Source organism: Arvicola amphibius, chromosome 5 (genome assembly GCF_903992535.2).
Source record: "Arvicola amphibius chromosome 5, mArvAmp1.2, whole genome shotgun sequence".
Lineage (NCBI taxonomy): Eukaryota > Metazoa > Chordata > Mammalia > Rodentia > Cricetidae > Arvicola > Arvicola amphibius.
The window spans coordinates 150,649,269-150,660,172 of record NC_052051.1 but is presented as its reverse complement, the minus strand read 5'-3'; the positions used below and the strand labels follow the sequence as shown (position 1 = coordinate 150,660,172).

At 47.1% G+C, this 10,904-nt stretch overlaps 1 protein-coding gene across 3 annotated transcripts in view; it reads left to right on the top strand.

The window, feature by feature from the left end:
* Positions 1-4,860: 4,860 nt before the first annotated feature.
* The window catches only part of C5H18orf25 (chromosome 5 C18orf25 homolog), a 67,811-nt gene continuing 61,767 nt past the window's right edge, over positions 4,861-10,904 (top strand). The window contains exon 1 of one of the 3 annotated variants that reach the window (XM_038331184.1): positions 4,861-5,004. The gene's annotated coding sequence lies outside the window, so the exon portion shown is untranslated. Of the gene's footprint in view, positions 5,005-5,359; positions 5,616-10,904 lie in introns of those variants that run through there. The other 2 variants (XM_038331183.1, XM_038331185.1) reach the window with 2 other exon arrangements.

The following is a 10,904-nucleotide window of genomic DNA, read 5'->3' as shown; positions in this document are numbered from 1 at the left end:
GGTAGCGGGACTCCTTTCACAAATCCCCCAGGGTCAGGAAGCTGGGCCAAGACTGGCAGAGCCCACCTGTATATTTATTTATTCTGCCACCTGTCCCCTGGTGTGTAGTTAAATACCACACTGGGGAGGCAAAGGCGGGACGCGGGCCATTCTCCCCCCCCCCCCCCCCAACGCACTGAGTCTACCCTTTTTGTCTTTTGTGGCCACCCGTTGGGAGCTCTTGAGGGTTGATTACACTTACCATTTCCTTCCCCATGTTTTCCTTGCTTCTCCCAGAGCCTTCAGATGTAGCCTTTTCTTCCTCCAGAGCTCTGGAAATGTGTTTCTGGGGTAGCTGGTTCAAGTCCTTTGCTCTCTCTTTTCCATACTGTCAGTGGGCAAGAGAAAGTCCAGCTTTCTTCCTTCCTTCCCTCCCTCCTATCTTCCTTCCCTCCTTGCTTTTTCTTTTTTCAGCTTTTTTGAAATAAGTTCTCATGTTGTAGTTCTACCTGGTCAGGAACTCACAGAGATCCACTTGCCTCTGCCACGTGAGTGCTGGGATTAAAGGCATCTGCCACTATGTCTGGCTTTGTTCCCCCTTCAAACCTAAACCTTACATCAGAATCCTGAGGATGGGTTTGTGGGGGACAGGGGAGTTGTTAGACCCCTTTCTTCCTATCCTAATGTGGTGACATTGAATGACTCTCTTTTCTGTATCACTGGTCTGCCGATTAGTTCACTGTGGATAGTAGCCCAGCTTATTATAGCTGCCAGGGTCCAGACTCTGATCCCGACAACTCCAGCAATGCTGGGGCAGGCACCTGTCATGGAGGGGGATTATTTAATGGAGGGGGATTATTTAAAGCAGTCAAAAGTCATGAACTGGGGATGGAGCTCATTGGTAGAGTCCTTGCTAGCATGCAGGATGACCCAGGTCTGCTCTGTGGCATAGTATGAACTGGATAACTAGGCGTGGTGGCATGTGTCTGTAATTTCAGCTCTTTGGAAGTGGGGGCAGGAGGATCGGAAATCCTCAGATATATAGCTAGAACAGAAAGAGGCACGGCGGGGGGGAGACTTGTTGACAAATTAGAAACCATCTTTTGCATTTATTTCCATTTTCTTTCTTTGAAGAAGTTAGACTTGGGATTGGAGAGATGGCACAGCAGTTAAGAGCACTTGTTCTTGCAGAGGACCCAAGTTCCACTCCCAGCATCCACACGGTGACTCACTTATGATGACCCAACTTTCTTCTGACCTCCCTAGGCACCAGACAAGCATGTGGGTACAAAACATTCACACACATTAAATACATCTTTTTTTTAAAAAAAGCTAGTCTTTTCTATATGGACTAAGTTTCATTGGCTCAACAGACAAGAAAGAGGGGCATGGAACTGGATCTCTGAGCACTTCACCCCAGCTAAGGAATGTTACCATCCTGCCAAGAGAAGAAAAAAGAGCTCTTCCCTGCCCTCTTGGCCACCTCCGGGTTCCACCTCATGACATCCTTCTGCACCATTCCATTATGGCTCCACTTCCATGTGAACCTGTTCTGGAGGTAAAAAAAAGATCCTGATGAGATGGGAATGTCATGTGCTGTGTGCCTTGGGACTCCTGACGTGTGCCTTGGGACACTGGCACCAGGATAGCCCTGATGTATATGCTTTCTCTGAGCCAAGGATGGTTCTGGAAGCTTTCTATGCATTCCTCACTTCTCCTTCACCCTCAAGAGTGCCAAGAGGTCATCCTTTGGCCAGTAAGGACTCCAAGGTTCAGCGAGATTACACAGTTGCTTGAAGGTTGCTCTGCTGGAGTGAGGCAGAGCCAGGTCCAAATTCAGACTTGCTACTGTTTGGATTCCTTTGACGGCTTCTAGATAGCCTTTCCTATGAGGATAAAGTGTGATTCTGGGGGAAGAAGTAAGCTAACTCTGCTCTGGAAGCCATCCCTTGTCTGAGGTTCCATGGCTATCACAGTGTGGAGGCTCAGACATTTCCCAGAGTCCACTGCCTGTGCCTTTGACAGGCATTTTGATTAAAAATGCCACCAAGTCCATGGGGATGCTATGGGGTGTAGACGAGTAATCCATTTAAATAGCACGGATTCTGTCATACAGTGAGTCATAAAAGCTGTTATTATCTCATTCCCTTCATTCCCTTACTTTATTTACTTAGGACTGGAAAGCTCTTGTGCCAATGCCAGTTAGCAAAAATGAATGAACTGTATAGGATATATATATATATAAAACATATATAAATATATATATACACATACATATAATGGGACCAGCATATCAAAGAAATATCTGCATGTTTATTGCAGCTCTATTTACAAGATATGAAAGTGATACACAGAGGAGAATATTGTCCAGCCATGAAATAAAATTCTACCATTTCTCGCAACTTGGAGGTTTTGGATATTAAATACAATATGTCAGGGACCACAGGACAAGTGCTGAAACTTTGTATGTATGCTTTCACTTAAATGTCGCCACATTAACTTTTCTGGGGGGAAAAGTATGGAAAAAAATAGGATACCTGTGACAGATCCAAGGAATGATCACACCCAAGTCCAACTCAGTGAACCAAGGAGTTTCCTGGCTTATATACGAGAGGAACACGCATGAGGGGTTACTTACAGGAGCTTGGGTGATTCAAAAACAGCTTCGTCACTGAAAGGTCCTATACCTCGTCGTAGAGTGGGGGCCTCAGGGAAGCTGTCCCATGGAGTCCTGCCTTCAGTTAACGCTCTATCACCCTCTCCCATCACACGTATATACATGTATTATAACACATGCACATATGTATATATACACAATACACATGTGTATGTATGTATATATATCCTAGAAATCCCCAAGATCATGGGACAACTTGGAGGTGGGGCAGGGCAAGGAGGAGTTATGCCTAAAATCCCAGGCTAAGGTCAAAAGGCACCACCTGGATGTGCTAACAAGGTCCTAAGGCACACCCCTGCTTTTACTGAGGTGTGCTAACAGTCCCCTTACTGTTCCCACAGACCTAGTTGCCACTGTATTGTTCTGGGGCGTGGCCACGACTAGAGGGCCAAAGCTACTTCTGCTCCAAGGTAGTCATGGGATGGCCACCAAGGTGGTCATGGGATGGCCATGTTTTGGCTGGGGAAGACATGAGGGAGGGCCAGATGTAGAGAGAGGTGCAGGGGTGCAGCTGAACAGGAGGAGCAGCTCACACTGTCTTCCATCAGCAGGGTGGGACAACCATGGTTGGCGACAATAAACTGAATAAAATGGCAGTAGAAAGGATTTTAAATATCCTCAATACAAAAAAAAGTCTGAGGTGATGGATATGCCAGTTACGCTGATCTGACCATTACATCATACGTGTTTTTTTTTTTTTTTTTTTTTTTTTGTTTTTTTTTTTTTTTGTTTTTAGAGACAGGGTTTCTCTGCAGCTTTTTTTTTTTTTTTTAGAGCCTGTCCTGGAACTAGCTCTTGTAGACCAGGCTGGCCTCGAACTCACAGAGATCTGCCTGCCTCTGCCTCCCGAGTGCTGGGATTAAAGGCGTGCGCCACCACCGCCCGGCATCATACGTGTTTTGAAATGGTGCACGGCACCCATAAATAGTGCAGTTATATGTGAATGAAACATACTTAAAAAGTCTTGAGAAAGGCCTGGCGAGAAGACTCGGTGGGTAACTGTGCTTGCCTTGGAAGTTTGACTGAGTTTGACTTTCAGAGCCCATCGTGGAGAACAGACTCCCAAGGTTGTCTTCTGAGCATCCACCCCCCAAATAACAAGATGGTGATAAAAACAAATTCCGGAGGGGCTGGGGAGCAGAGCGACCTAGTCTATAGAAGGAGCTGATGCTGACGGAGGTGTGGGCCCACTGCTTAGATTTTTCCAAATCTCCTTTTGAGGTATCTCACCCAAGATTTCACTTGTTTTTTCTTACACGGAGGCAATTTATTAACAGACATTGACTGTGAACGTTTTTCCTTCAGATGCTGTCGGAGAGGATGCGGTCACATCCCATAGCAAACAGAAGCTCCGAAGGCAGAGTGGGTCCCAGGTTCGGGGGTCTTGGTCTGGAGTGTGAGATGCAGGGCAATAACCAGCCAGGGGAGAGCTCTTCGCAGGCAGCCTTCACCCTCATCCCACCAGTCGCTGGGCCGATGGTTTCTTTGTAGAAAAGGAACTCCCACTGAAGGATGCAGAAACACGGCAGGCACCAAATCCAGTTTACCTTCAGTCTCTTGTCAAAGGCGGATGTTTTCTCATCTTTCCCTTCTCTTTTCGGGGTGTGTGTTGTCTCCAGACTCTGCTACCAGAAATCAGAGCAGATCTTTACCAGTTAGGAAAACGGCTAGACCACCTTGTCTCAAAATTAGAAAAAAGTCTGGAGACGGAGCTCAGGGGTGGAGCAGTTGCCTCTCATCAACAGGGATCAGAGGGATCAGTTTAATTCCTGTTTTTTTTTTTTTTTAAAGGGGGAGGGATACAGATAGCAATCATTTTCTTCTCAAACCTTTTATATCCCTCCTCTCCTCTAAAACCTGCGATGCTTTTAGGGAATCAGACCTTGCATCGTAAGGTTGTCCTCAGCATCGGTCTCTGGAGCTCTCTTCACTTGCCAAGTGGAAACCCATCCCATTCTCTCCGGGTCCCGAGTCTCGCACTTTCCCTGCCCCCATTTGAAGGACAGGTCTGCCAAACTAACAGAGGAGTGTGTCACCCTCCCCAGGGCGCGCCAAACCCCGGAGTGACTCTGCAGAGGTGGAATTTTGGGCGTCGGAAGCGTGTGGGGGCCGAGCAGGGGCCCCTGGAGGACGGTCTCGCCAGCAGGTGGCGCGCTAGCCGCCAGCCCCGCGTCGTTCCCGAGCTGAAACTTGAACAAGACGTTAGTGCGGGTGTCGGAGCTGAGCGGTTCCCGGAGCCGAGCTGTTTGCTCCCGTGGGAGAGGAGTGACCAGAGGAGGGAGCGGACACCCTGCCGGACTCTACGATTCAGACATCGTGCGCTTCCTTCGGAAAAGCTTCGCGAGCGGGTGAGTAACTGAGCAGCGCTCGGGAAGCGGATTCCCGTGCTCTTAAGGCGTTGGCCTTGGTTTGCATTGCCTGGCATTTCGGCTCACCGAGACCGACGTTTCTGGATGGAGGTGGCGAGCACAGCAGCAGGGGGTCCGCGCGAAAAGCCCGGAAAGCGGGCGCGCCGCAACCCGCGCTCACCGGAGGGCGTGCGCGCGTCCGCCCCCGCCGCCAGATGGCGCTGCGCGGCTTGCTCCCGGCCGCCAGCCAGGCACTACGGGTTCCCGCCGCTGCGGCGGCCGCTCTAGCCGGCCGGCGCTGCTCTGTGGTTCCGGGCGGAAGTGAGGCGCAGAGCGGAACGGCCTCTGGTGACATTTTCTTGGGGCGGCGCGGACGACTGAAGGGAATTGGTGTTGGAGGCTGCGGAGGCGGCGAGCTTTACTCTGACCCCCTCCCCCCCGCCGGGCCTCCAGCCGCGCTCCTCCGCTCGCCGCTGGGAGTTGTCTGAGGAGGAAGAGGGCGGCGGGGCCGCCGCGGCCCGAGTCAGCGGCCCGTCTGCGTCGCCCGGGGTGGGCGCGTGCCCCGTCGGGGCGCGCGGGGCCCGCTAGGAGGCACGGACGGCGGGGCGCAGGTGAGGCACGGAGGGGCGCGGGGTAGTGGCCTCGGCTGCGGGGCGAGCCGCGGGGCGGAGGCTTCGTGCCGATCCGGCGAGGCGCTTGCGGAGGCTGAGGGGAGCGGGCCGGGCTGAGAGGGCTCTGCGGCGTCCGAGCGTGGGGTCGCGACGGCGGAGGCGCGGCCCGGACCCCTCGCTCGCCTCGCCGCGGGTGACCCTCGCGTCCTCTACCCGCCGAAGTGCCCTCCCCCCCGGCCGCTGGCCCCGAGAGGACGGCGGCTTGGAGGGACCGCAGCCCCCAGGCCGCAGAGTTGGCTTGGAACAACTTTCCCGAGCTCGGGCCCCGGGGAGCGGCGGAGGCGACAGCCCCGCCAGCTCGGCAGTGGACGCCGGCGGGGACCCGAACCGCGGAGAGCCCCCTCCGGCGGTGGCCTTGGGGGAGCGAGAAACGGCTTCCCAGGCTTGGTACCGGCCTCTGGCCGCTCCCGCGACTGGCGGTCCCCAGATGCCCCGAATCAGTGCGCCTGGGTCTCCGACATTGACCTGCGAGTTTGTCAACTTTAGTTGAAGGCCAGCGCAGATGTAATCTGACGACCCCCGATTAAGGACTCTTGCCTTCCCAGACTTCCCAGATTATTAGTCCTCCGCCTCCAGTATAATTTCTCACCGTATATCTTAAAGCACTCATTTTTGTAGCGTATTGTGTTCTTTCATGGAGCGGTCCGTTCCCCTTCCCCCCCCCCCCCATCCGATTGGTATGCCATTCATTCTCACCTTTAACTACCCCGTCGTTAGCACAACCTAGAGGCTCAGCGGTTGAAGGAATGGACCCGTGAAGCCTTTCCAGATCCTTTACGGACCGCTTGTGCTTGCAGTTCTCCGCTTGCGCTTTTTTTGTTTCTGAATCTTTGCATCCATTTGGGTGAAATTCTTACTGATGACGCTTTGTAAAGGTTGAGCCACTTAATTATTAATGCATCTGACCGTTTGCTGAGGTTATTACTCTGTAGTATCGTTAGGCGCATGCTAACCCGTTTGAATCACTCTTTTTTCCTCTTGGGATATTTTAAGGATGGAGGCTGTTAACCTTGTAATGTAGTTTTGCTGATTCTGGCGATCTGGATTTCTCCAGTAATCAGAGCCTTTGTTTTAACTAGCAGTTTAGACTTAGAGTTGATGTGTATATTCTGCTATCTTGAAGAATTATAGTAGTGACCTTTTTTTTTTCTTTCTGTTTTGGAAACCGTATTTATATGCTAATACAATGTTAAGTAGAGTGCATTGTGCATAGTAGATTGTCGATAAATATGTAATTACTAATTAAATTGGAATTTAGGAAGCCAAATTGGACTTGACTTCAGTGACCCACATACTTTCAAAATAATTTGAATGAAATTTTAATTCATTTTTATTACATGAGAAAGAAAAATATTTTTAACCTATAAATTGATTTTTTTTAGAGTGCTTCTTAGTGATGCTGTTGTTTTGGTTGGTTTTGGTTTTTCAAGACTTCGTTTCTCTATGTAGCTCTGGCTGTCTCTGTCTCCCAAGTGTTGGGATTAAAGACAAATGCCACCACTACTGTGTAATATTGTATTCTTAATATGACAACCTACACTCTGTTTCTGTCTCACCCTCCGCCAAACACTGAGAGTGTGTTTATGACAGGATCTTGTGTAACACAGGCTGGTTTTGAACTCCTGATTCTTCTGCTTCCACCTTCCAAATGCTAGAGTTTGTCACCCTGCCCTGCTTCATGTTAACGTAGGTGTAAACACCAAAGTAAATGTATGAAATCTGAAAGATGAGAGGACTGAGTCTGGCACACTTCTTAGAGTCTCACCTTGTAGCCGAGGCCAGTCTCAGTCCTCTTGCCTCAGCCTCCTGAGTGCTCGAATTTCTTTTCAATTTGAATGAAAGTTTTATGTTTGGGTGATGGCATTGTTTCATTAAGTGGAGGTCAGAGGAGTCTGTGGGAGTTGGTTCTTTCCCAAGGATTGCTGGGAATTCTCTTTAACCTGCGGAGCCATCTTGCTGGCTCCATAAGTAAGATTCTTAATGGGACGTCCCCTCAACTTTGTGGAAAGTGGATTGGATTTTGGAACAAGAAACTTGTCCATCATTTGCTTCATATTAAGTTCACAATTCAGGTTGTTCAACTTTTTTTGGTGTGTATGTGACAGGGAGGGGCAGGGTCCAGACTGGCCATGAATTTGTAGCAGTTCCTCTACCTCTGCCTCTGAAGTGCTAGGCTTGCAGGCATGTGCCATTACTCCTGGCATTATTTACTCTTTACATGCATTCGTATGAGACTGTTTTATGTGACTAATTCAAGCCCTACATGATAAAGATAAGTTAAACTAACTTTCAAATATAATGCAATTCTGCTGGAGCTCTGTGCTCAGTGTATGGCCTTTAAAGAATTTGCTCATAGTATTTGTGTTGACATTGATACTTCTGAATTTCTTTATATTTATATTTTTGGTATTGATACTTTAAATCTCTTTACTGAGCCAGGTATGATGACTTAATGCCTGTAATCCAAACTAAGGCAAGAAGATTGCTTTGAGTTCAAGGCCAACATGGGAGACACAGTGGGATTCAGGACTGTCTGGGTTATAGTGTGGGACTGAACTTCAAAAACAAATCTATTTACTACATAACTAATAATTTCTGTGAGCTTGTGTAGTTATTCATTATTCAAGAAATTGTTTTGCTGGGATCCCTAATCGTACAGTTTTGCTCCAACGTGTGCATAAATATACAGGCTGGATGGACAAGTTGAGTGTTTTTCTCCCATTTTAAAGCTTGGATGTAGTAGTAACCCAATCCTTATTTTGGTAATTTTAATAATTATCTTAGACTTTTATTTTCCTGCATGTAACTAGGCGTACGCTCGAAACTCTGCAAAAGCTAAAAATATATTGTTAATGTGTGTTCTCTTGAAGCATACTGATTTTAGTATATTACTTTTTTATTTTTTAATTTTTTTTTGAGACAAGGTTTCTTTATATAGCTGTGGCTGGTCTAGAACTCACTATATAGACACCAGGCTGGCTTCGAATTCATAGAGATCTACCTGCCTCTGTCTCCTGACCACACTCAGTGATTTTAATATACTACTTTAATAAAGATTTAGGGCTCAATTTTTTTTGTTAACTATAATTATGTGGACAAAATGAAATAGAGATAATAACATGAGTAAAATGGTGATATCTAGAGAGATATGGAGAAAAAGACGAAATATTCATGTGGGGTGTGTGTGTGTGAGAGAGAGAGAGAAAGAGAGAGAGAGAGAGAGAGAGAGAGACAGACAGACAGACAGACAGAGAGAGAGACAGAGAGAGACATCTGTTTTGTAGTCTTGGCTGACCTGCTTCTGCCTTCCCAGTGCTGGGATTAAAGGTATGTACCACCACACTCTGGCCTTACATGTCACCTCTTTATCCTTAGCCTGAAACTTGATTGTTAGTGCCTGCCAGCAGTTCCATAGAGCCGTGATGGAGCAAGCTCAAGAAGCCTCAACATTTTTGTACTTAAAAGTTTGAGATAAGTTTCCAGAAAAGCTTCCTGAAAGGAACCAGCCTAAGTGGAATCATGATTATCAAATTCTGAGTTGCTTGGTGTAGCCAGAGCCTTGAACTTTCAGAGGGGTGGCTGTGGTAAATAGAGATAGGGCCAAGTTCTGAAGGTTTCTTAGTTTGCTAATGGGTTGTGAATTTTCCTTTAAGATGTCCCTTCCCGCCTCAGTTGGAATAAAAACTCAAAGACAGAGTCATCTAGCCCAGGCTGGCCTGGGATTTGTGATCCTCTATTTAGTGTTCAGAGTGTGGGAATTACTGGTAGAAACTACTATATGTCTGATGAAGTAGGAATTTCTTTGATTTATTTATTTTTCCTTTTTATTTATTTGTGTGTGTCATAATGCTTGTATGGAGAGCAGGGACAACCATGTTGGTTGGTTCCAGGGATGAAATTCTTCAGGATTGGTACCAAGTTCCTTTACCCGCTAAGCCTTCTTAGTAGCCTAGGAAGTCTTTGGTCTTGTTTTCAGTTTTCTCCCCAGTGCCGGAGATTGAACCCAGGTATTGTGTATGCTAGGAAAGCAAACTGTCACTGAGCTCTCACTGCCCTGTTCCTACTAAATTTGCTTTGATCCTTGATCATCAGGCTAAAGAAATTTGATAGATTTTTTTAATTTAAAGACTTTTTTAGCTCTTTACTTCGTGTGTGTGTGTGTGTGTGTGTGTGTGTGTGTGTCTGACGAAGTGGGGAGGTAAGAAGACAACTCGTAGGAATCTGTTCTCTCCTTCTACCATGTGAGCTCCTGGATCACAGTCAGGTTGTCAGGTTTGGTTGCTGTATTAGTCACTGTTCTATTGGTGTGAAGAGACATCATGACGAAGGCAGTTTATAGAGGAAAGCAGTGTTTAATGGAGACTTGGCTTACAGTTTTAGAGGGAAGTCCACGATCATTGTAATGGGGAGCAGGGTGAAAGGCAGGAAGGCTCTGGAGCAGTGGCTAAGATAGTGCATCCTGATTGGGAGCCAGAGAAGGGGACGGGGAGATTGAGACTGGTCCTGGCCTTAACTTTTGAAACCTCAAAACCCACTCCCAGTGACACGCCTGCCCCAACAAGACCACAGCTCTTAATCCTTCCCCAGACAGTTTCACCAACTAGGTACCAAGTGATCAGTATATGAGTGTCTGGGTCACTACCACAAAGTGGTACAAAGAGGGACAAAGTGTCTCACTGCCCTGGTAGTTATTTTTCTTTAGTTGCTTTGAATTTGACTGTTGTCATGAAACTTTATAAAAAGTTTTTGTTAGTCTTTGTCTTTTAAATATACCTATTTTAATTCTTTCAGAACTCATTACTGAACTTAAGGGAAGTGTGGGCAACATCTCAGAAGAGCGGGATGGCTGTTCATTAGGGTTTCACACTCAGCCTACAGGGCCTTGTAAAAGGAAGGAACAGGGCGAGCTAAGAAACACTCTTCTTTTCAGTGTTTCTGCACTACTAGAAGAGGAAACATGAGAAACATACATATATACATTCGTACACACATGTATGCATACACACATATGTACAAACTTTTCGAGAAGTAGTAACAGCAGCTGACAGTTCCTAATGTGATTTTAAAATACTTTAGCCTATATGACAGATTTGGTCAGTTCTATTCAGGGATTTCTCGATTTGACTTGGTTTCTGTAAATGTAACTCTGTTCTTTTTCATGTCTTTATTTAAAATAAGGAATTTGTCTTTACTCAGCCAATAGGTATTGTAAATTCACAAAGTATGAAC